At 38.3% G+C, this 23,960-nt stretch overlaps 1 long non-coding RNA gene and 1 pseudogene across 1 annotated transcript; both read left to right on the forward strand.

Annotated features, from left to right (window-relative positions):
- The first annotated feature begins 2,010 nt into the window (after window positions 1-2,010).
- The window catches only part of LOC125276225, a 28,893-nt pseudogene continuing 6,943 nt past the window's right edge, over window positions 2,011-23,960 (forward strand).
- LOC125275267 lies at window positions 14,988-16,207 on the forward strand. Its single transcript, XR_007186415.1, has 3 exons — window positions 14,988-15,543; window positions 15,722-15,829; window positions 16,082-16,207. It is a non-coding gene; the product is annotated as an uncharacterized LOC125275267 (long non-coding RNA).

Genomic DNA, 23,960 nt, shown 5'->3' on the forward strand with positions numbered 1-23,960 from the left:
TTGTCTTAAATGGTGAGCTGGTAGAGCCTGGTATGGGAAATGAGCGGTAGGGCTGCAACAAACGATTATTTGATAATCGATTAATCTAACGATTATTGAAACGATTAATCGACTAATCATCGATTATTACACTGATTAATCAGTAGGCTTTGTTCGATTATTCCACTTTAGCAATTAGTTAAAATATTGAGTTACACTGTACTTTAACTAGTAAATAAAACAAGGAAATCACTTCAGCTTCTGAAAGTGTATTTTTAATGATTTTCAAGCCAACTGAATAGACCAATCTCCTTCAGGTTTTCTTTCCTCCTCAGAAGTCAAGTCAAGTCACCTTTATTTATATAGCGCTTTTTACAATGCAGATTGTGTCAAAGCAGTGATAACTGGTATATAATTTTGGCTGCACAGCAGCTCTTAAAGAAAATGGTGTCAATGCAGGCAGATCAAAGCACTGTTGAATATCAAATGTCAAGTGTCCCCAACTAAGCAAGCCAAAGGCGACAGCGGCAAGGAACCCAAACTCCAACAGGTGACATCAGGTGGCAAACAGGTGTTAAAATGGAGAAAAAAATCTTGGGAGAAACCAGGCTTAGTCGGGGGGCCAGTTCTCCTTTGGCAAACAGTGCTTTGTAACAATTCAGGTAGCTATCATAAGTCCGATAGGATCGCAACATTCAAAGTTTTTATTTCAGTTCCATCCAGTTGAGGATCATATTCATCACGCCGGTATGGACGGTTTGTTGAGGAACTGTGCCACTGGCTGTCGTGTTGATGAGGACTTCACAGTGGATGATCTAGTTGACTCAATCTCTGCTGATACTTCAGGGCTGGGTTGTGGTCGTGTCAAGGCGCGGGTCCTCGATCTCACCTGGATATGACCCGGATCCGGTTGACTACGGTAAACCTCGGGATAAACAGAGAGACTAATATAAGTGTAGATGCTATTCTTCTTCTGATGTAACTAGCTAAATGTAACATTTTGTGACATATTTGTTTGCGAGCTGTTTTATTGACTTCTTTCTGCGGTTAAAACTCTGATTAAGTGATTACATTAGAGATGGATTCATTTCAGTAAGTTATACTGTATCTTTCAACATACTTTTTGATGTTCATTCATGTTTTTTTCGTGCTGTAATAACAGAGAGGAAGAGATAATAGGTTCACGTGCCGCTTGACCTAAGGCGCTACAGTGATCTGTCACACAACGTTAAAAAGAGCGCCAAAACCACATTCATTGTTTGAATCCCGTAGTAAAATTGACAGAATTTAAAAGCTGCGACTTTGTTTTATATCAGAAGTAACCTGATCTGTCTTATCTGTCGGCACGTTGTCTGTGTCCTCTTTGCTCTGCTGTGTATCTTTCACTGCATGAGAAAATGGACGTGTGGCGTGAGAACAGTGAGTTTGAATAAAAGTTGGTGCATGACAGTATTTTTTTGTAGTTATGCTGAGTGTTATGTTGGTTGTGTTTATGCTATGTTAATCTCCCACATTTTATGGGTTCGACTTTGTTGGCACTATGCACTCCAAAGCGCTGTCTTCTTTTATTGGATTGGATCCGGGAGGGCTGCATTATTGCGCTACAGCGCCCCACTGGTCAAACTGCGTTATTGCAGGCCCTTCAAATAGGTCGTATGAGATCAAAAGACTATTCGACAACAAAAATATCTGTCAACAATTTTTTATTGTTGACATTGTCGATAATGTCGACTAATCATTTCAGCCCTAATGAGCAGGAGTGTCGACCCTCTCCTGACTCCCCCTTTGTTCATGACCACTTATCAAGCCCCAATTGGCCCACTTTGGACCTAGCTATTCGGCGGGCTGACAATCCTTGTCCATTAACCCCAAGGAAGCCCGAAGAGGCCCTAGTCAAGCCCCGGAAGTGACAGTGGCAACGCGACTGATGACCCTGGTACACACTAGCACTAGCACTACTACACACTTTTGGCCTGACAGCAGAAATGCAGCTAATCGTTCATTGTCCTATAGAGTTATGATGAATTTGTCATGGCTGGGTCAAGGTGAGGAGAGGAGATGTAGATCTGAATCTTGAGCATTTACTTTATTTACAATAATAAAGGCAAAGGCACAGAAAACAAACACAGAGAGAAAACAAACTGAAGAGCTTTGCACACATCACAAAGGCAATACTGAAGACAGGGCAGAACAAACTGAGGGCACATATACACAGGATATTGAGAGCTAAACTAGAAACAGGTGTACAACATAATCAGTTACTAAGGAAACAAACTAGTGACTACAGCAAAGGGAAACCGGAAGGAAATACAGTAAAAAAAAAAAGAAAGAAAGAAAGAAAGAAAGAAAGAAAGAAAGAAAGAAAGAAAGAACAAAATGTCCCCACAAAGATGGCAATATCCAAAATTCTTTGGACAATTTTTTGGTCCCCATGTGGAAAACAGCTTACAAATCAATGTTTTTTGAAAACCTAAAAATACATTAAGTTTTCTGAGGTAGGTTTAAGGTTAGGGGATATAATATACAGTTTGTACAGTATGCAAATCATTTGGGGATATAATATACAGTTTGTACAGTATGCAAATCATTTTGAATGTCCCCATAAAACATGAAAAACCAACATCTAGGTTTATTGTAATTTGGCTTACTCCTGTCTGGCTCCTGAACTATTTAATTTAGGTCAATTAATTATTGATTTAAATAGTTTTTCTTATAGGGCCTATACCATGAAGCCAGTTTAGGTATGTTTCATTTTAGTTTGCGCCAAACTCTGAGCACTCTCTGAGTTTTAGGCACCATGAAAGTGGCTCGGCTTTTTTCATCACCATACTAACTAGCGCTCTTCAGCTAACCTACTTCGGGACAGGTTATGTTTTAGGTAAGAGACCTTAAACAAGTTTCTCTTGCTCTAAATTAAAGGTCACTACATAGTTTAAATTGTCATAAACTACATAAATTGTCTGGATATTAGTTATAATTATTTATTATAATTGTTTTATTATTTATACAATTATTATATACCCTCAATCCATTACACATGAGCAATTTTAGTTTAACAATTGATAATTGTTAAACAATAGTTTAACAATGAACATAAATATATACAAATATGAAATATAAATACACTTTGGAATCGGTAGATAAAGCTGAGCTTACATGTGAGCTTACATGTCTCAGTATATCTATATATTGTCAACTATACTTCACAACTTTCACTTGCACTAATATAGCAAGATATGTTCTTCTTGCTGTAAATGCATTTTACATCACATTCTTTACTCTCTATTACAGAAAAACAGTAGAATTAAAATACAAAATTTTAATTTTCTTAATTCTTTTTTTTTTTTTTTTTTTTGCTTTTGAACGTTTAAAATATAGAGTTTTTATTTTGGCAGAAAACTGCTGGGAGAGCTTCTCTTTTGTTGACAACAGATTTGTAAACTATTCTTATTACAAATTTGGAAGATGTCGTCATATGTTGCATATTCAAATCTACGTTCTAAGCAATCCAAACTCACAGCGCTTGCAGAGATTGCACACCTTCTTAAATAAGTTAAATAAATTCATAAAATATTAATTTGAGTTTAATTCATTAATTTGAGTTTAATAAAATGCGAGAAGAAGAGTTGTGCAGAGCGATATGAGTATTTGGTCAGTGTGTGAGTTCGAATATTTTCATATAATTGATCATTGCTCCAAGAGTGACATAATCATAGTTAATGATTTCTTTATGAATTTATTTTCATATTGACAATGTTGTTAAACTGGTCTAGTCTATTGCCTTATATCTATCAGTGGCTTTCTCAATGACAAATAGTACTGCAGGTCCATTCACCCTCTGTCATTCCAAACAGCACCAGAATTCCCATCCTGTCGTGACGGATTGGTGTTGTTACCATGGAAATCCTCCCCTGCAGTAAAACAGGGATTTTTCATCCCCTTGGGAGAGGTTGCTAGGCAACATTGCCTGAACCAATGGGGACTTGTTACAATTAGTTTGAGCTTATGGAAAGGTCAGAGGATGTGTGATGTACACCAGGGTCATGGAGCTCCTAGCCTAATTTCTGCTCATTCACACATAAGACTTTTGCTGACACAAGACTTCAGCGAAGCCACAAATCTTTTTTTTTTTGTTTGTTTTTTTCTTGCCTGGAGATATGGGTAATTTCCAGACTTCTGCTGCCTTGTACAAATCTGTTAAGTGCAAAGTCAAATACTGAGCATGATTGTCAGTGAGCACATCAGTCTGTTTTTATTCATTTTTAATTATTTAATTCATTTGTTTTCTTCAATAAAATTGGTGAAAATTACATGTGGATTTAAAACAAAAATAACATCTGGAGGACAATCTAATTTTTTGAGAAAAAAAAGAAAAGAAACGTGAGTGTTTAAGCACTCAAATAGAACAACTGATGATGACAAGGAAATCCTCTCTCACACTTCCTGTCTGCACACACATTGAAGTAGAGGAAGCCAAAGATAGTTTCTGAACAGAGGCTGCTGCTAATAGTTCCTGTTTTTTTTCTCTCTATTTTTATTCTTTTTTCTCTCCATGTGTGTCTGTGGACAGAAATATCTCTGGAGAGGAGATTGCTTGTGAGCAGACTCCCAGTCCCGACTAGTCGATCTCTTGTTTGTTGCATGTTGTGATATTGGCATTTATACAGAGCTCCAGGAAATACCTTGTTTTGTGCGCATGGTGAGGTGGATACTCTTGATCCTCTGGTCAAACTAACAAAAAAATGGGATTTCATTGGCAGATGCTGGCACTAAATAATTGTTGTTAATGCATAAACACTCTCAGTAATAAGATCGGTGCATTTTTATGTGTAAAATAAATGTTTGCTTTAATGAGACCTCAATGTTTTATACACAGTATCTTCATATTAGCTACATGATCAAGAAACGAAGTGTAAACCTAGATTGTGTTGCTTACACATGCACAGACTTACAGTATATACATCTGTGCCCTGCAGTTAAAAATCCTGAATGAATGAATGAATTTCTACTGATCCAGTATAGGATAATGTTTGCTCCCATTGGGATTGATTCTGATTTCTAAAATTATGATATAGCTTTCTATTAGCTTTCCTTCAGGCTTTTTGTCAAGAGCCAAATCCACATATGAGCCTAATAGAATAGCTGTCCTCAGTTCCAGCAAGCTTTGGTAGCCAAATATTTTGGCACAGTAATGTTATCCCATAATTTCCCATTACCACACATGGTAGTGCCTGGCAGTTTTCACCACAAACACACATTTTCAGTTCATATTCAAAGATTATGTCACACTAAAAATGATTGCATAATCTGCATCTTTTTGAATCAATCTAATGTTTTAGTGCAGCTCTTTTCTTTGCATTTATTTTCAGTGCCGGCCCTATAGACAATGTCTACGATGGAGGTCCACTATCCTGGGTCCTCCAGGTTCAGTGTATGAGGGAGGAGTGTTCTTCCTGGACAACGCTTTCACACGAGACTACCCCTTCAAACCACCCAAGGTCAGAGCCTTCTCCCAGACTGTAATTACAGTACATTCTTTCATTGTTTACTCTTGTTCATGTTAGTTTTATTTTGAGGAAATTCACACAAACTCTTCCCTTTTCTGGAGTGTAGTGTATAAATCAATACAGAAAGTCATGTTTATAATGACCGGAGGGTGAGTAAATGATTTGAACTATATAGTTTAAGTTATTTAATCAATATATCTTCATTTTTGGAGGGATGTTGTGTATTATGCTGTCAATAGATAAAAAAAATATATAATCACATTTTCTGTAATTTTTCACAATTAATTACACACATTAAAATTTGTAAAATATTGTTATATTGTAATACATATTTTCACATTAAAACTCCAAATTAAAGGGATAGTTCACACAAAAATGAAAATGTGATGTTTATCTGCTTACCCCCAGGGCATCCAAGATGTAGGTGACTTTGTTTCTTCAGTAGAACACAAATGATGATTTTTAACTCCAACCGTTGTGGTCTGTCAGTCGTATAATGCATGTCAATGGGAATTCCATCTATAAGAGTAAAAAAAAAAACATGCACAGACAAATCCAAATTAAACCCTGCGGCTTGTGACGACACACTGATGTCCTAAGACACAAAGCAATCAGTTTGTGCGAGAAACCGAACAGTATTTATATAATTTTTTACCTCTAAAACACCACTATGTCCAACTGCTCTGCACATCCGGTTGGTGAGGTCTGAACGCGCTCTGACAACGGAAGTGATGTCTCGCAATCATTGAAGCAAAGTGCGAGAGATCACTTCCATCATCAGAACGCGTTTTCTGACCTCACCAACCAGATGTGCAGGGCAGTTGGACATAGTGGTGTTTTAGAGTTGGTGTTTTCGGTTTCTCGCACAAACTGATCGTTTCGTGTCTTAGGACATCAGTGTGTCGTCACGAGCCGCAGGGTTTAATTTGGATTTGTCTGTGCATGTTTTTTTGACTCTTATAGATGGAATTCCCATTGACATGCATTATACGACTGACAGACCGCAACGGTTGGAGTTAAAAATCATCATTTGTGTTCTACTGAAGAAACAAAGTCACCTACATCTTGGATGCCTTGGGGGTAAGCAGATAAACATCAAATTTTCATTTTTGTGTGAAGTATCTCTTTAATGTTGAAACAGCATAAAGATGGCATATGTTTAATGGCATTTCTTTTTTTACTTTGAATGAATTGTTCTCGATTGTTCTCAAAACCTTAATTTAAGTGAACTTAAAACAACCTTCACATAAACCCATTATAATAAATGTCACATTTAGCTGCATGTGCCTTTAAAGTGTTAGTTCACCCAAAAATGAAATTTCTGTCATTAATTACTCACCCTCATGTCGTTCCACACCCGTAAGACCTTTGTTCATCTTCAGAACACAAATTAAGATATTTTTTGATGAAATCCGTGGGTATCTGATCCACACATAGGCAGCAACATCATTGCACCTTTTGATGTCCAGAAAGGTATTTAAAAACATGGTTAAAATAGTCAAAGTGACTACAGTGGTTCAACCTTAATGTTATGAAGCGACGAAAATACTTTTTGTGTGCAAAAACAAAACAAAAGTAACGACTTTATTCAACAATTTGAACCGTTGTCATAGTGAACTCAGTGCAGGCTTCCTTGTTTACGTCCGAACACCAACTCAGTATTGGCTGAATCTGAACACGTGAGCAGCATGACATATGCATGTGATGCTGACACAGGATCCAGCCAATAATGAGCCAGCATTCGGACATAAACAAGGAAGCCTGCACTTCACTACGTATGACAATGGTTCAAATTGTTGAATAAAGTCGCTATTTTTGTTTTGTTTTTGTGCACAAAAAGTATTCTCGTCGCTTGATAACATTAAGGTTGAACCACTTTAGTCACATTGACTATTTTAACCATGTTTTCAACTACCTTTCTGGATGTCAAAAGGTGCAATGACGTTGCTGCCTATGTGTGGATCAGATACCCTCGAATTTCATCAAAAATATCTTAATTTGTGTTCCGAAGATCTCGGAACAGAGGTCTTACGGGCGTGAAACAACATGAGGGTGAGTACTTAATGACAGAAATTTCATTTTTGGGTGAACTAACCCTTTAATATAGTGTATATTGTAATATAGTGATGATTTTGTCTCTGTCAATATCAGCTCTCTCTGTTTGAATGAGAGCTGCCAGTTCATTTTTCCCCACTAAGTTTATTTTGTGCATTAATTTTCACTATAATTTAAAAAATGACTGATTGAAACATATCAATATTTATATGTGAGGATTGATCCTATTGATACAATGTCAGTATCACAAGTATTTACACATGCCTCTTAATATATGTAGACTAGAAAACCCAGTTTCCTGAGGTCAAGTTCTGGTCTATCTCCTTTTTCTCTCTCTCTCTCTCTCTCTCTCCCTTGTCTTTTGATGATGGGAGGGAATCTCTGGTGTCCTTTTAAAGATATGAGGTTTCACTGCTCTCACTGCTATATTTCATCTGCTGATGTGACAGCAGTCCTGTGGCTTTTATGGTCCTATAACTTGCCGTATTCTCTCTGCTGAACGGGTTCTGAAATCTCTAACTGAAGAACAAAAATAGATGTGTTATGTTATAGGCTAGATTTTTTTCAAGAAAGCATTTTTTTGTGTCTTTCAAAAAGTTAATTTAATCATTAAAGCCTTGAGACTGAAATTGGTCCAAAAGAGAGCTTGATCTTAGATCAGTAAACTTCCCAGACGTAATTATCCCAGACAGCCTTCTGTAGAAAGATGGGCCATCACCCCCATCAGCACAGCTTTCACTTTGACTCTACTCACTGCTAGTTAGCTGTTAACATCTTGTGTGGCCGTAAAGAACACATTAAAGTGATAATATGAGAAGAGAGTAGGGGAAATATGTGTGATTTAATGAGATATAATGATCAGATGATGACATGATACAGAATGTGTTGTGAGTGACCCTCAGGGCTGATTCAAAAACATTTCATAATGATTTGCTTCACCAAAAATGTTCATAATCTATATGCTTGCTGAATAAATGTGCAGAAAATTGCTATGAATTTACATTCAGTAAGCTGGGCCCTAATGAGTCTTTATGAAGCTGAAGTACCCTGTGATATATTGAGTAATCTCTGAAAGAAATCCTATCAATATTTTTTCCAGTAAAATATCTAAACATCATAGAACAAGATATATTTTGCTTGAGAATCAGAAAAATGAACTGCAGAATACAAACATATTTCTCTGGGCTTTTCTCTGTCTGTTTTGTGTGGGATAAGTCACCTTTATTTATATAGCCTTTACTCAATGGAGATTGATTCAAAGCAGCTTTACAGTGATAACTAGCCTGAATGCCAGCCGAACTTAGCCCCGCCCACAACATTTTGAGGTCGGGGAGTTCGGTCTGGACCAAGCGGCAACCTCCCCCTTTCTCTCGTGAAGCCAATACGGAAGTAACTTAAACTGCGATTCATCGACTGGCCGCTAGGGACAGGCTCCAAAAGAGAGCAGAATCTCATAGAGTCCCATGTTAAATTGGCCAAGTATATAGCAGAAAAAAACATGTTTACAAGTTGGTTCAAATTGTGGTTTTGGTCTATACTGCTATTTTTGCCCCTTATGACAACTCTGAGGGGGGTGAATTTTTGTATTACTTATCCGTTTAAATTATATTAAGCCTTAAAGTTCTGCATAATTAAGGGCGTGGTCACTTGAGTGACAGGTAGATTGCGCTGCTGTCTGTGAGCCGTCATGTTACCTCAGCTGCCGCTGAATTTGGCATCTCAGCCATTTTTGTGCTTTTTTTCTCGATTATTTTATACAATTATAAAATATGGCTTGCTGCATAATATTCGAGACTGATGTGTGTCTGTGTAGATGTGCATGCATGGGGAAGAGAAACAGAACACGCGTTGTTGGATCGTGGCATTGGCTGAAAGTTTTGATTGTGAGATTTACTACAATGACAATACCAGGAGGATATACAACTCTGACAGCACTGCTTGGATATTATAACTAAAACTGCTGCACTATTTTGAAAAAAATATACTTTGGACACAGGCACATTTTGTTAGATACGATCGTATACAGTTTTACAACATAAAGGCTGCTCAGATTGCATCCTTTCTTGAAGAACGATGACAGAGAGCAGATCATTCAGAAGAAATGTGAAATTTTTTTTTGCAATGGACACTCATATTTTACCCAAGTGCCACAGATTGGATTCATCTCGCGATCTCTATTTCGTTATAAAGGTATGAAGTCCCATTTGATTTTCCATGTTGTTATTTGCACACCCAACACTACTGGTGTTGGAGCATCTATATCTTAAAAAACACCGTAGATTGACAGTAAACCTTTAGAACGTTCTGATGATAAAACTTATCTTCATTAATAATTTAGATCGTATCTAAGATAGATAGCTCCTTTGCTGCTAACATGGTCACGTCGAGCTAAGCGGGCGTGGTTTCAGCAACCAGTCACATCAGCTCAAACCACCTCCCTATGGCAAGCCGTTTTAACATTTAAAAGTTAAGTTCGACTATTCGGAATTAACGTTGTAGATATCACCAACGTCTTTCTGACTAGTCGTAATTACATTTTGGATAGTTGGAATTGTCATTCGAGATATCTGTAACGTAATTGTGACTAGTCGAAACGACAGATAGAGATATCTGTAATGCAGTTTTGACTAGGCAAAACTGAATTACAGATATCTGCAATGACGTCATTGAAAACGACATTCAACTCGTCACACATCTTAAATGACAATTGCAGATATCCGTAATTCAGTTTTGCCTAGGCAGAATGAAGGTTAAAGATATCTCAAACATCATTATGACTAGTGATGGCATGGTGCCAATCAGTGCTAATTACGAGTTAACAGGTGCGATTTGAATGATTAGAACAATAACACGCTCTGCTCCCGCCTAAAAGTGCCGGCCTAATTTGCATAAAGATATCTGCAACGTCATTTCGCCTAGTCAAAACTCTAATTCAAGATATCTGCAATTACATTTTGACTAGACGGAATGAAAGTTACAGATATCTCAAATTTCAGATATCTCTAATCAAAATTCATTTCAAGATATCCATAACTTGATAATAGATATCTACAATTAAATTATGACTATCCCTAACTCCAGTTTGAGATATCTACAACGCCATTTTGACTAGTCATAATTCCAGTTACAGATATCTACAACATCATTTCGCCTAGTCAAAACTTAATTTGAGATATCTGAGAAGGAACATGTAGATATCTTGAATTGAGTTGAATTAAAGATATCTTGAACTGGAGTTGTGACTAGTCAGAATCAAATTGTAGATCTCAAACTGGAATTACAGATATCTACAATTCAGTTACAGATATCCGTAATTCACATAGTGGATATCTGCAACTGAATTATAGATATCTGTAATGATAAACCCCATACAAATGAATGGCAAAAGTGACGTCATTTGTCCTAGGAAGAATGTCTTTGTGGATATCTGAAATGACAGTTATGGATAGGAAGAATGTAGTTGCGGAGATCCGAAATGTTCTTTTCGACGAGGCAAAACTAAAATACAGATATCCGCAACACATATCCAGGCTAGCTGTTAAATGTTAAAACGGCTTGCCATACCTCCCTGCCTCTTTGCCCATTTTCAGTTATCCGGGTGTGACGTGCGGTGACGCGCAGCTAAGATGGCCGCGGCCTCATTTATGCGTCAAAACTGCTGTTCAGAACTCTATGGGTGACGTCACGGACGCTACGTCCATATTTTTTTTACAGTCTATGGTCTGGACTCGATCCGTAGAGGAGTAATTATACCCGAACAGAAACTGTTCGGACCAATCACATTGTCAGGGCGATGACTGACAGATTAGGCTTGTTTGAGATGAGCAAATTCTGCGCAGAACCGATCACCGGTGATCACCGCGAGATGCATGCCAGTTAGAAATGTGTCCGAGGGTGGGCCGCCTTGCTCTGATGTCATGCCGACCTGTGTCAAAAACAAAAACCTCTCGCGAGTGCGAGGCGGACGTGTCGGATTCTGCAGTCGAGCGCAGTTGCTCTCCACCGACTGCGCTGACCAAAAGCACGATGGGAAACGACTTGCTGAGGACACAGCTTAAAGCTTATTGGTTTAAACAACCGTGATGTATTGATCTGATTTAAAATGTTTGATTTTAAAACTCTAATATCATGTTTTTATTTGTAAAAATAATGTGTGAATATTCCCAAACTCTCTGAAACAGTGATCTCTTTATGGGTTATGCGAACGTTGTCATTTATAAAAAAATATATATAACATGTCTATAATTAAAGTAAAAATGATTGATACACACATCTTTCGAATGGAAATAAATAACAAGTAGCCTACTTTGGGTGTGTTGTTCATTATGTTTATTTTCATATAAAAGCAACAGAACTTAAATTACATCCAGTTTATCAGCAACATAGCGCACGAGTGTGAATCCCGCGATATCCGCCTTTGATCTCGTAGGTTCTGATCCACTACGAGAACAGAGAACTGTTCGTCTTGCCTGCACTTTTTTCACTCCTCCCCTAACTGCAGCCGCCTACTCTCGGCTGAACTTCAGGCGAGGCTAGGCACATCTCAAACAAGCCAATAGACCCTTTTCACAATGACGTCAGTTAACTTCCGCCTACCCGCAAAGCAGTGTATCAGTTGTTCCGTCTTACCTTCGCGCCGGCGACTTCTCGGGAAAATGTTTTAATAACTTTAAATGCGAACTGTTTATGTCAAGGATTTACATAGTCGGCTTCTTCTGGTAATGATATTTATTATTTCCTTTCTGTAACTGCCTTGGTTAGGGTTTCCACGAGCAGAAATTTTAGCAATATTGTCATTGAATTGAGTTTTATCACAACGATTGTGTGTCCACACAAATCTGTTAGCCTATTTGGAATAACAAGAATATTGTCTTTTAAAACAAATCTTTATTTTTTAGAAATTGGTAGGCTATGATAATGGATATTGTTCTTGTGAGATTTATTCACGAGTAATGGACACTTGAAAGCAGCACATCCACATACTCAGAAGAATTAATGGTGTGAAGATTTTAGATAATTTTACATCATACCAGTTTAAACTGAACTGGTGCAATATATTAAGACTGTATAATTTGTAAGAAGTGTATTGAAAATACAAAACGGATGTGTTCATTTAAAGTTAATCCCTTGAGAAATAATTTGATTTCGTTAATGCTGCTATAACAATAACTGTTGTAAATCCTCTATATATTTTTGTATGCGACAGTTTTGTTCTGCAATAAAGCGATGAATGATGACGATGTTTTTTGTTTTTTTTTGTTGTTTTTTTACTATGGTAAAAATGACATGTACTTGAGTCCGTTTTTACATTAACAGTCTTCATGTAGAAATGGTATTATATTAAATACAATTTGTATTATTATATTTATAGAAATAAAAGTGGAAAAATAGACTTTGATATTTAAAAAGAATAAGCTTATGTTGATCTCATTTTACATAGGCCTGTACCCAGCAAACAAGGGACGTCCCCCGGACGTTGTGAACGTCCGTTAAGGTCCGCGTTTGGTCCGCTTTGTAACGTTCGCTGACGGACGTTCGGAGGACGTCCGCGTTTGGTCCGCTTTGTAACGTTCGCTGACGGACGTTCGGGGGACGTCCGCGTTTGGTCCTCTTTTTAACGTCCGCTGGCGGACGTTCGGGGGACGTCCGCGTTTGGTCCGCTTTGTAACGTTCGCTGACGGACGTTCGGAGGACATTCAAGTCCTTGCCAGTTTGCGAAAGTCCTACTGACGTCCCTCATCTGGTATTTCCATAACAACACTTGTAAAAAAAAAAAACAGCGTTGCCTTTTATCAACAGACCTTACACCTTGAAACTCAGACAAAGGGCAAATGAAACTAAACCTACTGGATTTAAAGGAGGTTGTGTTCCTTAAAAATCCCTTTAAACATGATAATGGATTTACAGAAACCATGATTGTTTTGTTGTGCAGGTTGATATTATGGTTTTACTTCAAGTAAAAATAGTAGTCGAATTCGGGTCATTCTACAGAAAAGTCCACTTTTGGTATGACAAAATGTCTTAAAATGTATTTCTTTTGCTAAGTTTTAAACTTAGACCACATTATTATATTACACATTGACTTTATGAATACAAATGACAGCTTTATGATTTATTATTATTATTATTATTTTGTGCATTTAAAGACAGCATGTAGGCCTACCATTTTTTTGTCACTGGTGTTACCATACTTCTCTGGCATTTTAAACATTTTTATAAAATGATATTTCTCTTTTTTTTTCAGCACATGCAGTCAGAGTTACAGAAAAAAAGATAATGAAAAAAATAAGGAGATTATGTGTGTTTTTTTTTTTTTTTTCAATCAGGTTAGTTAAAAGTGATTGAATTATGCTAATTTAATTATGCATGTATTTGCTATAACAATGGAAATATTTGAAAAACAGTTATAAACAAGTAATGCAATCCTTTACATCTTAATTCTTGAGTTTAGCAGAATTCAATGAATGTAAAAGTATTATCATGTCACATATGACACATTTTATTTAATGAGACAGACAAAAAACAGTAACAACAGTGACACAATGAATCACCAGTGACAGATACGACCAAAGATAGCCTACTTATTCTTCAACTATAATCAAGGAGAGGAGACTAAATTTTTTACATTTTTTATACAATCAAAGACTTTTCATTGACACTTAGTGAAAGCAGTCAGTAAAAGATCATAAACAACATTTTAAAAATGTCTGTAAAATACGCTGTCTGTAAAATCGCTGCTTCTCAGCTTCTCAGTTTAGCCAAATACCCTCAATTTAGCCATATCTGACCAAAGGAGGATTAACAATAAGAAAAAAAGTTAGAATCACATTATTTAGTGCTATTTTATGCAAAATAACTAAATAAATAGCTTTGAATAAAGTTTTTTTTTTCTATAAACAACACCAGTGACAGTAACACCAGTGACATTTTTCATGAAAAATGCATTTTATGGCTGCTGCAAGGTATCAATCCACATGTTGTCAATCATGGTATATTCACTAAATTAAGTAGTTTAATCCATTTGTATTCTAGTTTTTTAAAATTCCCTAATAATAAAGTAGGTCACACCAGTGACTTCAACTAAGCTTCATATGAAATTATGATTTTCTAATTAAAATTTCTGATAACTGAAAAGAGATAGTGGACTTTCCATGTGTCTTTCTTCATGGATCTTCAGGAAATAGGAAGAAGGTAGTCAATTGATGTCAACAGTGTGATTTTTATTTCAAAATAAGAGATTTTTGTTAAAGGTAACACCGGTGACACAACACCAGGGTTTTTTTATATATATATATTTTATAATATTTATTCAGCATTTGTTTTTGTTTTTTTATGTAATTTACATAATATATTTGACAGTTATGCATACATTATTGTATTTAAACCCTGTTTCTGAGCTCAAAATAAAGCACTTTCCCACATGACTGTGGGGACGAGCACTTCTGTGCTGTTTGGAATTTTTATAATTAAAAAACAAATACTGCCACATTGATGCACAAGAAGGTTTAATTGTTCAAATATTGTTTCATATTAAAATATATTAAAAAAAAATGTTTTCAATATAAAAAAAGTGTTTTCAAGTGTAATATTTCTGTAAAGGGACAGAAAAGTTGACTTTTCTGTAGAATTACCCATTCATTGTAAAATGAAGTAAATATTAAAAATGAACAACTTTCATGTTAGCCTATGGGAAAAAAATAATGGAGTAACTTCAACCTACTAACTAATTAAAGATGTCATCAGATCATGTGTGCTTTCAGCAGTTATCATTTTAAACATCAAAATCATGATGCCCCCCAATAGTAGGCTACTGAATATAAGATGTGGGATAATATAAGAATGGGACATTTTATCCAAGTCATCTCAATGGTAAAAAGTGTCCCAATCACCCTGAACTGGAGCTCTAAAATAATGTTATTGACTTCAACTGATGAATGCAGCCAAAGAAAAGATGAAGAATGGAAAAGCACTTTGCTGGCAAAGAAATTGGAAAATAACACAGGTAAGACAATTCCTATACCCATAAATACCTGTCAAACATGGTTTTATTAAAGAAAAGTTATTTAAAAAAAATTACTTTAATTTTTACACATAAGAAAGGTATAGCATGTGGCAAAAAGTGTAATATAGCCACACTGTGAGATACAAGCAAGTGACGATCGAGTGACGTCATTATTTAGGTTACGCGCATGTATCCATGGCAACGCTCGGCTGCTTCGACAGTTAACGGTCCTGCCGGTGATTTTCTCAGATGAGGCCTTGAGTTTTCTCTTTCGTCGGTCAAAAAGGTATTTTAAATTTTAGTTTAGCAGACATTAGCTACCATAACCACTGTTTATCTTGTAAAGTTTAAATTATATGACAAGATTACATTTACAAACGTTTGCTGAAGTTGTTGTCCGTCGCGGCTGACCGTTACGGCCTATCTTCAAATGTACGCTAATCTTGGTCTCACGAATCCAAATTGTCAGTAACAAATGTTTCTTAATAGACAAACGATACCTGAAACATTATTGAATGTGTTCATTTTGTCGTTTTAGGTTAGAAGCCATCGAAAAAACTGCCATCGGACTACCACAGCTGACAACGAGAGACGCGCGTGCACAACTGCATAACACACACACACACACACACACACACACACACACACACACACACACACACACGGAAAGAGCACAACAATTATGAAACTGGTCATTTATTATAAATAAATAAATGTATTTTTCTCCTTACAACGTGTTTGTGTTCTTTTGTTAACCTAGAAGTAAAATAAAAAACAATAAGAGGACTTAATCGAAAGTCCCCTAAACGTCCCGAATGGCCGCTGAACGTCCTGTGAACGTCCCCGTGAACGTCCGGAGGACGTCTTTGCGGACGTCCCCGGGACAGCCAGGGGACCCTACACATGGACGTTCGGGGGACCATCGCAGAGGCCATTCAGGGGACGTTCTGGGGACCTTTTTTTGTTAGCTGGGTAGGCACTGCAATAAGTAGTACATTATGCTTTGAATGAGAGGTTTTTTTTAATGCACGTAAATGTTGGAAACATGCGTTTATTTCACTAATATATATAAACAGCTTCTGCAATAAAGACAGCAAAGTTTGCACGTTAGTACGGGCAGCAGAAAGTGTATGAATAGCTTCAGTACGTATTCAACTCCTCCGACTTCAAGCAGCAAATCGCGCCGATCAGTAAGTTTGTTTGAGATTTGCGGCTGCCAAATACCTCACCTTGAATTTACATGAAATTAGGCGACTACAGTCATCCTTTAACCACATTTGTGGCATATGTACAACTATTGAGTGCACTTCATTCGAGTCGCGCTAGTATTATGCTGACGGAAGTGAGAATACGCTGAATCGAGTCCTAACGGAAGCTGTGTGACGTCATGTGAAAAGGGTCTGTGGGTACCAGTGCCCAAGGAAGTCGACCGGAAGTTGAAGTCGGCCGCGTGCTGCCATCTTGTAGCAGAACTTCACTTGCGTTAGCATCCCCATTGACTCCCATTCATTTTGGCGTCACTTTGACAGTGAATAACTTTACATCTGAGGCGTTTAAAGAATCCATTTGTCCATTATTTATTTCCAAAGATACACGACAATGTATAAAGGGCTCCATTACCTTCTATGTTACATTATGGCCCCGCAGAAACAGTTTTTGTAAAAATAGGCTAACGATTGCGTCATAACCACTCGACTCTCTGTCGCACAGTACAGAAATTACCGTATAGACATGAGGAGAAGCTCGCAGACAGTCGGGGAGATTATCTTAATATGGCGTACTGGCGTTACATTTTAAAATACTATACAAACTAATTAATCAGAATACTTACTCCTGCTCACTCACGCCAAAGAACTCCCCGCTCAAGCTCGCCGTCTCTGCAAGATTAACGATGGCAGTTTGCACGCACAGCTACTAGAAGATTTACATCTGTCAGACAGGTTGCTGACGTCATCAAGCCTAGTGTGAGTCTGCGCGTCAGAAACGGAAGTGCTAAAAAGCGCTAAAAATGGGCTTCACTTGACTCAATTGAGTTCCAATGGGGTCGCTGTGTCCATTTCTTTTACTGTCTATGGTGGGTACACGATCCGTTCCACCCTCTTTTACTGTCTATGGTTCCACCTGCACGATCCGTTCTACGCATGCGTAGTAGACTCTTTAGAAAACGCACATGCGCAAATGATAATTCTGTTTTGCGACGACCTGCACGATCCGTTCTGTGTGTGTGTGTGTGTGTGTGTGTGTGTGTGTGTGTGTGTGAGAGGGAGAGAGAAAGTGTGTGTGTGTGTGTGTGTGTGTGTGTGTGTGTGTGTGTGTGTGTGTGTGTGTGTGTGTGAGAGAGAGAGAGAATTTTTACTCTTAAATAAAACTTGTGTGAATAAAACTCTTAAGTAAAATGTGTGCACACATGCTTCTTTCAAGTCATTCCCATTGTCAGTTTGAAATACTCTATAACGTTTCCCCACACTTGTTTGTAGTTCTTAGTTCTTTCTTCATGTAAGTGCAGATAGTCTTGGCAGAATTGCATATTATGTTCCTTATTGTCTTCTGTAAACAACATTGAAGGGGTTATTTTCCTCATTTAGATTATATATATTAGCCTATATAGACCCATACTAATACAAAAGTACTCAACTTAAAAGTTAACTATTAGCAGCTTTTAATTAAAAAAACGACACAAACCGTCTTTGACAATACTGACCTCAGACCAAAACACGGCAAGTTAAGTAAGTTAAGCCTTATACCAACAATGAGGAAACTGATCATGTATGTTCATGTAACGACTCACAACTCCTTTATTATTTTGGATTGGTAACCACGTAATGCATAGCCTAAGCTACATTTAAAAGCATCAAAATAGACCCGCTGTTAAATGTTAAACACAATACAACTAACGTTACACAAATGTGCCGCCTTGCCTTCAAGTGTTTCATTAGTAGGTTTCTGTACGTAATTACGCGCATGCGTGAAACGGATCGTGCAGGTGGAACGGATCGTGTACCGACAGGGTCTATTATCACCAGAAACGTAATCAGCTACGTCATCAAAAAGCGCTTGGGGAGTTTGATTGACAAGCGATCTAACCAATCAGAACGCCGCATCCGCCATTTTGTCCGACAAAGCAGTCAGGAGTTAGAAGATTAACCTCGGTGGAGTTAAACTTGAAAAATTGTGCATATTGACGTCTTTCCGCGTTTGAAACAACATTCATTCTCATGTTCATTCATGTTTATTTGATGCTATAAATGGACTAGTAGGAAGAGATGATCGGTTCACGAGCCTCTTGAGCTGAGGCGCTACAGCAATCTGTCACGGTCATGGTCACAACCCATTAAAGAGCCACAAAACGGTTTTTATTGTTTGAATTTTTGTAATAACACAGTTTGAAAGCTGGGACTTTGTTTAATATCATAAGTAACCTGCTCTGTCTCGTCTGTCGATGTGTTGTCAGTTTCCTCTTTGCTCCGCGATGTATTTTCCACTCTGTGTGGCGTGACAGCGCCACGGCTTGTCGGACAAAGCAACAGTAACTAAGGGGGGCGGGTCTTTGCGAAAGGTCTATTAGTTTACAATAATGATGGCTGTTGAAGAACTGAGATGTGTAGATTCCGCCATCGCGTCCGTTATAGAAGATATCGACAGCGCATTAATTTTAAAAAAGGAACAGAGGACCGCGATCAAGGCATTTGTCGATGGGAAAGATGTCTTTGCCGTCCTTCCTACAGGATTCGGCAAAAGTTTGATTTATCAGCTGGCCCCGATGGTCGCTAAGAAGAGTTCTGTTGACAACTATGCGTCGCTCAACATACGTCACTTACTCTGTAACTCTGATTGGTTGTAGGTCTATCCAATTGAGGTCTTTCCTGGATCGGTTGAAATACGCCCCCATAATCAAAGCCCAATGGAGCAGTATCAGACTCATATTCGAACTAGAATTGAGAATGACCACGTCAGGCTAAGGGCCGTTACATAGTCAACGCGAGAAACGCGAGCAAGCAACGCGAGCGATGCGAGCGACGCACTCCCTTTCATAGTCTAAACAGTGGACGTGTAACCCCTCTAGTCCAGGTCCTTCCCACCCCGCTCTGCGCGGGTCTCGAACCTGGGTCTCCGGCGTGGGAGTCGGACGCTCTAACAAGGAGGCTAAAGGCTGCAACCCCTAGCGTTAGTCGCTAGAGCATCTCTTGAGATCAGAGGAGGTTTACTCGCACAGCAACTACTAGCTGGTCTCCGTTACAGACGCAAGCGTCACGGGCGATGCGTGTATGCAATACACCGCTCACGCAACAGGGGGTAGTAGAGTCGGGTGGTATTAGTAGAGTCGGGTCACGTGATATTCAGATCAAAATGGCAACTGAAGAGGAGTGTATTCTGTTGCTGATTTTACATCGGCGGCAACCAAGCGGCAACCTCCCCCTTTCTCTCGTGAAGCCAATACGGAAGTAACTTAAACTGCGATTCATCGACTGGCTGCTAGGGACAGGCTCCAAAAGAGAGCAGAATCTCATAGAGTCCCATGTTAAATTGGCCAAGTTTATAGCAGAAAAAAACATGTTTACAAGTTGGTTCAAATTGTGGTTTTGGTCTATACTGCTATTTTTGCCCTTCATGACAACTCTGAGGGGGGTGAATTTTTTTATAACTTATCCATTTAAATTATATTAAGCCTTAAAGTTCTGCATAATTAAGGGCGTGGTCACTTGAGTGACAGGTAGATTGCGCTGCTGTCTGTGAGCCGTCATGTTACCTCAGCTGCCGCTGAATTTGGCATCTCAGCCGTATTTGTGCTCGATTATTTTATACAATTATAAAATATGGCTTGCTGCATAATATTCGAGACTGATGTGTGTCTGTGTAGATGTGCATGCATGGAGAAGAGACACAGAACACACGTTGTTGGATCGTGGCATTGGCTCAGGCTGAAAGTTTTGGTTGTGAGATTTACTGCAATGACAATGGCGGGAGGATATCAAAATCCGACAGCACTGCTTGGATATTATAACAAAAACTGCTGCACTATTTTGAAAAAAATATACTTTGGACACAGGCTCATTTGTTTGTTAGATACGATCGCTGCTCAGATTGCATCCTTTCTTGAAGAACGATGACAGAGAGCAGATCATTCAGAAGAAATGTGACATGTTTTTTTGTTTTGCAATGGACATTCATATTTTACCCAAGTGCCACGGATTGGATTCATCTCGCGATCTCTATTTCATTATAAAGGTATGAAGTCCCATTTGATTTTCCATGTTGTTATTTGCACAACCAACACTACTGGTGTTGGAGCATCTATATCTTAAAAAACACCGTAGATTGACAGTAAACCTTTAGAACGTTCTGATGATAAAACTTATCTTCATTAATATTTTAGATCGTATCTTAGATAGATATATAGCTCCTTTGCTGCTAACATGGTCACGTCGAGCTAGGCAGGCGTGGTTTCAGCAACCAGTCATATCAGCTCAAACCACCTCCCCGCCTCTTTGCCCATTTTCAGTTATCCGGGAGTGACGTGCTGTGACGCGCAGCTAAGATGGCCGCGGCCTCATTTAGGCGTCAAAACTGCTGTTCAGAACTCTATGGGTTAGTCAAATTTTTATGAAATTAGGAGGAATCAGTTTTCTCCTTAGATGCGATTATGACCTTAAAAGACTCCCTGTTAAATTGTCATTGTTTCATCAACAGGTTTTACTTTATTGGAAATTGATCTACAAGCATAACTTTAGTCCCCATAATATCCCTTTGTGGAATTGTAGATATGTGATTTTTAGAAATAAGTCTTTATTTTACAAAAATTGGTGGGAGAAAGGAATATGGTCTGTGATACATATTTTAGATAAAACTGGAATTATTTCTTTTGATATATTTTGTTCAAGATTTAATTTAACTGACAGGAAACAATATGATACTATTATCAAAGCAATTCCACAATCCATAATTCAGTTGTCTCTCAATTTTTCTCAAAGTAATGTAACCCCTTCTCTTCCTAAGCTTTTGGTGAATGGAGTTTCTCTCACTAATATAAATTTACCTAATACCACAATTAGAAAAGCATTCGTTAAGGAATTATATCCCTTTTCTTCAAATAAACTTTCAATTTCTCAAAACTTTTCTAAAGCTGAAGTTAAGGTCTTAAGAATAAAATACCTTAAATACCCAGTTACATCAAAAGCAAAGGAAGTCCACTTTAAAATTATTAATGGTATATATCCTTCCAGAGAGTTGTTAAGATGTCGATTTGGTCTTGATGTTAACAACTGCTCTTTTTGTGATGATCAGATCGAAACAACAGAACATCTTTTCTATGACTGTAACTATGCCTGTGCCTTTTGGGAGGATATGCATTACTGGTTATATCCAAAGATTGAAAATTTACCTGTATTAACAAAAGAAAATGTTATATTTGGTATGTTTTTTTGTTTTTTTTTAATAATCATTTGTTCTTTGTCGGATGCTTGTCTGTTGTCTAAGAAATGTTCTACTTTGTACCAGGCCATTTGTGGTTGTTAAATTCTCTGTTCAATAAAGTTCTGCAAAAAAAAAAAAAAAAAAAAAAAAAAAAACCTCTATGGGTGACGTCACGGACGCTACGTCCATATTTTTTTACAGTCTATGGCGGCAACAAAGGCAACGCAGAGATAGACGGTGGTATGTTCGCCCTTTAAATCAAAAAAGAGATCAGGATGAATACGTATAAGTTCGCATAATTTTTCCTCTTCGCCCGCCATTGTATTCAAACCTTCTTCTTCTGTAAACACAATATACTTGAATTAATGTACAATACTTGCAATGTCGCCCCCACCGACAACGCATAGTATTGCGTGCATCGGCGCGTCGCGTATCAAAAACTAGGACGACACATTTGGCTACGCACCGACGCATAAGGGCGCATCTGTACGCATCTGTACGCATACGCGTCCCCGAGGCTACGCATCGTTACGCTTCAGCCGCCATTATGCGTCGGTGCGTAGCCAAATGTGTCGTCCTAGTTTTTGATACGCGACGCGCCGATGCACGCAATACTATGCGTTGTCGGTGGGGGCGACATTGCAAGTATTGTACATTAATTCAAGTATATTGTGTTTACAGAAGAAGAAGGTTTGAATACAATGGCGGGCGAAGAGGAAAAATTATGCGAACTTATACGTATTCATCCTGATCTCTTTTTTGATTTAAAGGGCGAACATACCACCGTCTATCTCTGCGTTGCCTTTGTTGCCGCCGATGTAAAATCAGCAACAGAATACACTCCTCTTCAGTTGCCATTTTGATCTGAATATCACCCGACTCTACTACCCCCTGTTGCGTGAGCGGTGTATTGCATACACGCATCGCCCGTGACGCTTGCGTCCACTGTTTAGACTATGACGCTGCATTCACACGGGGCGCCGGCGTTAACGCTTCTCATTTACTTTGAATGGGTGACGTCATGCGTTGCCGAACTGAATTGTGGGTTCCGTCGCGTCGCTTCACTCGCGTTGCAAGTGGCAGAAGTTGAAGATTTCTCAACTTTTCAAGCGCCAACGCAGGCGTCATCCAATCAGATCGCCCTATGCAAATACCCTAGAGCAGTTGCTAGCCAATTGCGTTTGTGCAACACCGGAATGTAATGTGATTGGCTGTTATCACTATAATGGTCGCGTCAACACAAGCTTCAGACACGCCCTCCGTCAAGCGTTGACGCTGACGCCCCGTGTGAATGCAGCGTAAAAGGGAGCGCGTCGCTCGCGTCGCTCGCGTTGCTTGCTCGCGTTTCTCGCGTTGACTATGTAACGGCCCTAATGGCGGCCGAAGCGTAACGATGCGTAGCCTCGGGGACGCGTATGCGTACAGATGCGTTGACTATGAAACGGCCCTAAGTGATAACAGGAAAATGATGCATTTCAGCTGTTGTTCAGCTGAAGTCAGTGCTGATTCAGATACAAAATTAGTGGTGGTAAATCTTTAATTTTAAATCATAAGTGTGACATTTTTGTTCACAAATTTAAAAATTTCTCTAGGTTACATCATTTCACCATTATATGGTAAACAGTAAGTCTCTTTTTTTGTTCAGATTTGTTCACTGTCAAAATGCCACTATTCAGAATGATGATATGGTTAAGGCCCTGATATATGAAATCGAAAAATAAATGGGTGTGAGATAATTTAGAACTAAACTGGCCAAAACAAAGTTCATTTGGAGTTTGTTTCAGGGTTTCGAAACAGTTTTGCATTTTTCTCATCATTTTTGTTTTGTGTTACAGAAAATAGCGTGAGGTAGCGTACAACCTCATATTTACATATTCATCTCAACACTGCTCCAAGCAGCGTGGGCGCTGTCGGGATGTTTGCAAACAGTATACTATCAGGTATACTGGCCAAGTGTCCATTTGGACAGAGAGAACCCAGCCTTGGGTAAACTTGCAAAGCTGTCC

Source organism: Megalobrama amblycephala, linkage group LG9, assembly GCF_018812025.1.
Source record: "Megalobrama amblycephala isolate DHTTF-2021 linkage group LG9, ASM1881202v1, whole genome shotgun sequence".
In the NCBI taxonomy this organism is placed as follows: domain Eukaryota; kingdom Metazoa; phylum Chordata; class Actinopteri; order Cypriniformes; family Xenocyprididae; genus Megalobrama; species Megalobrama amblycephala.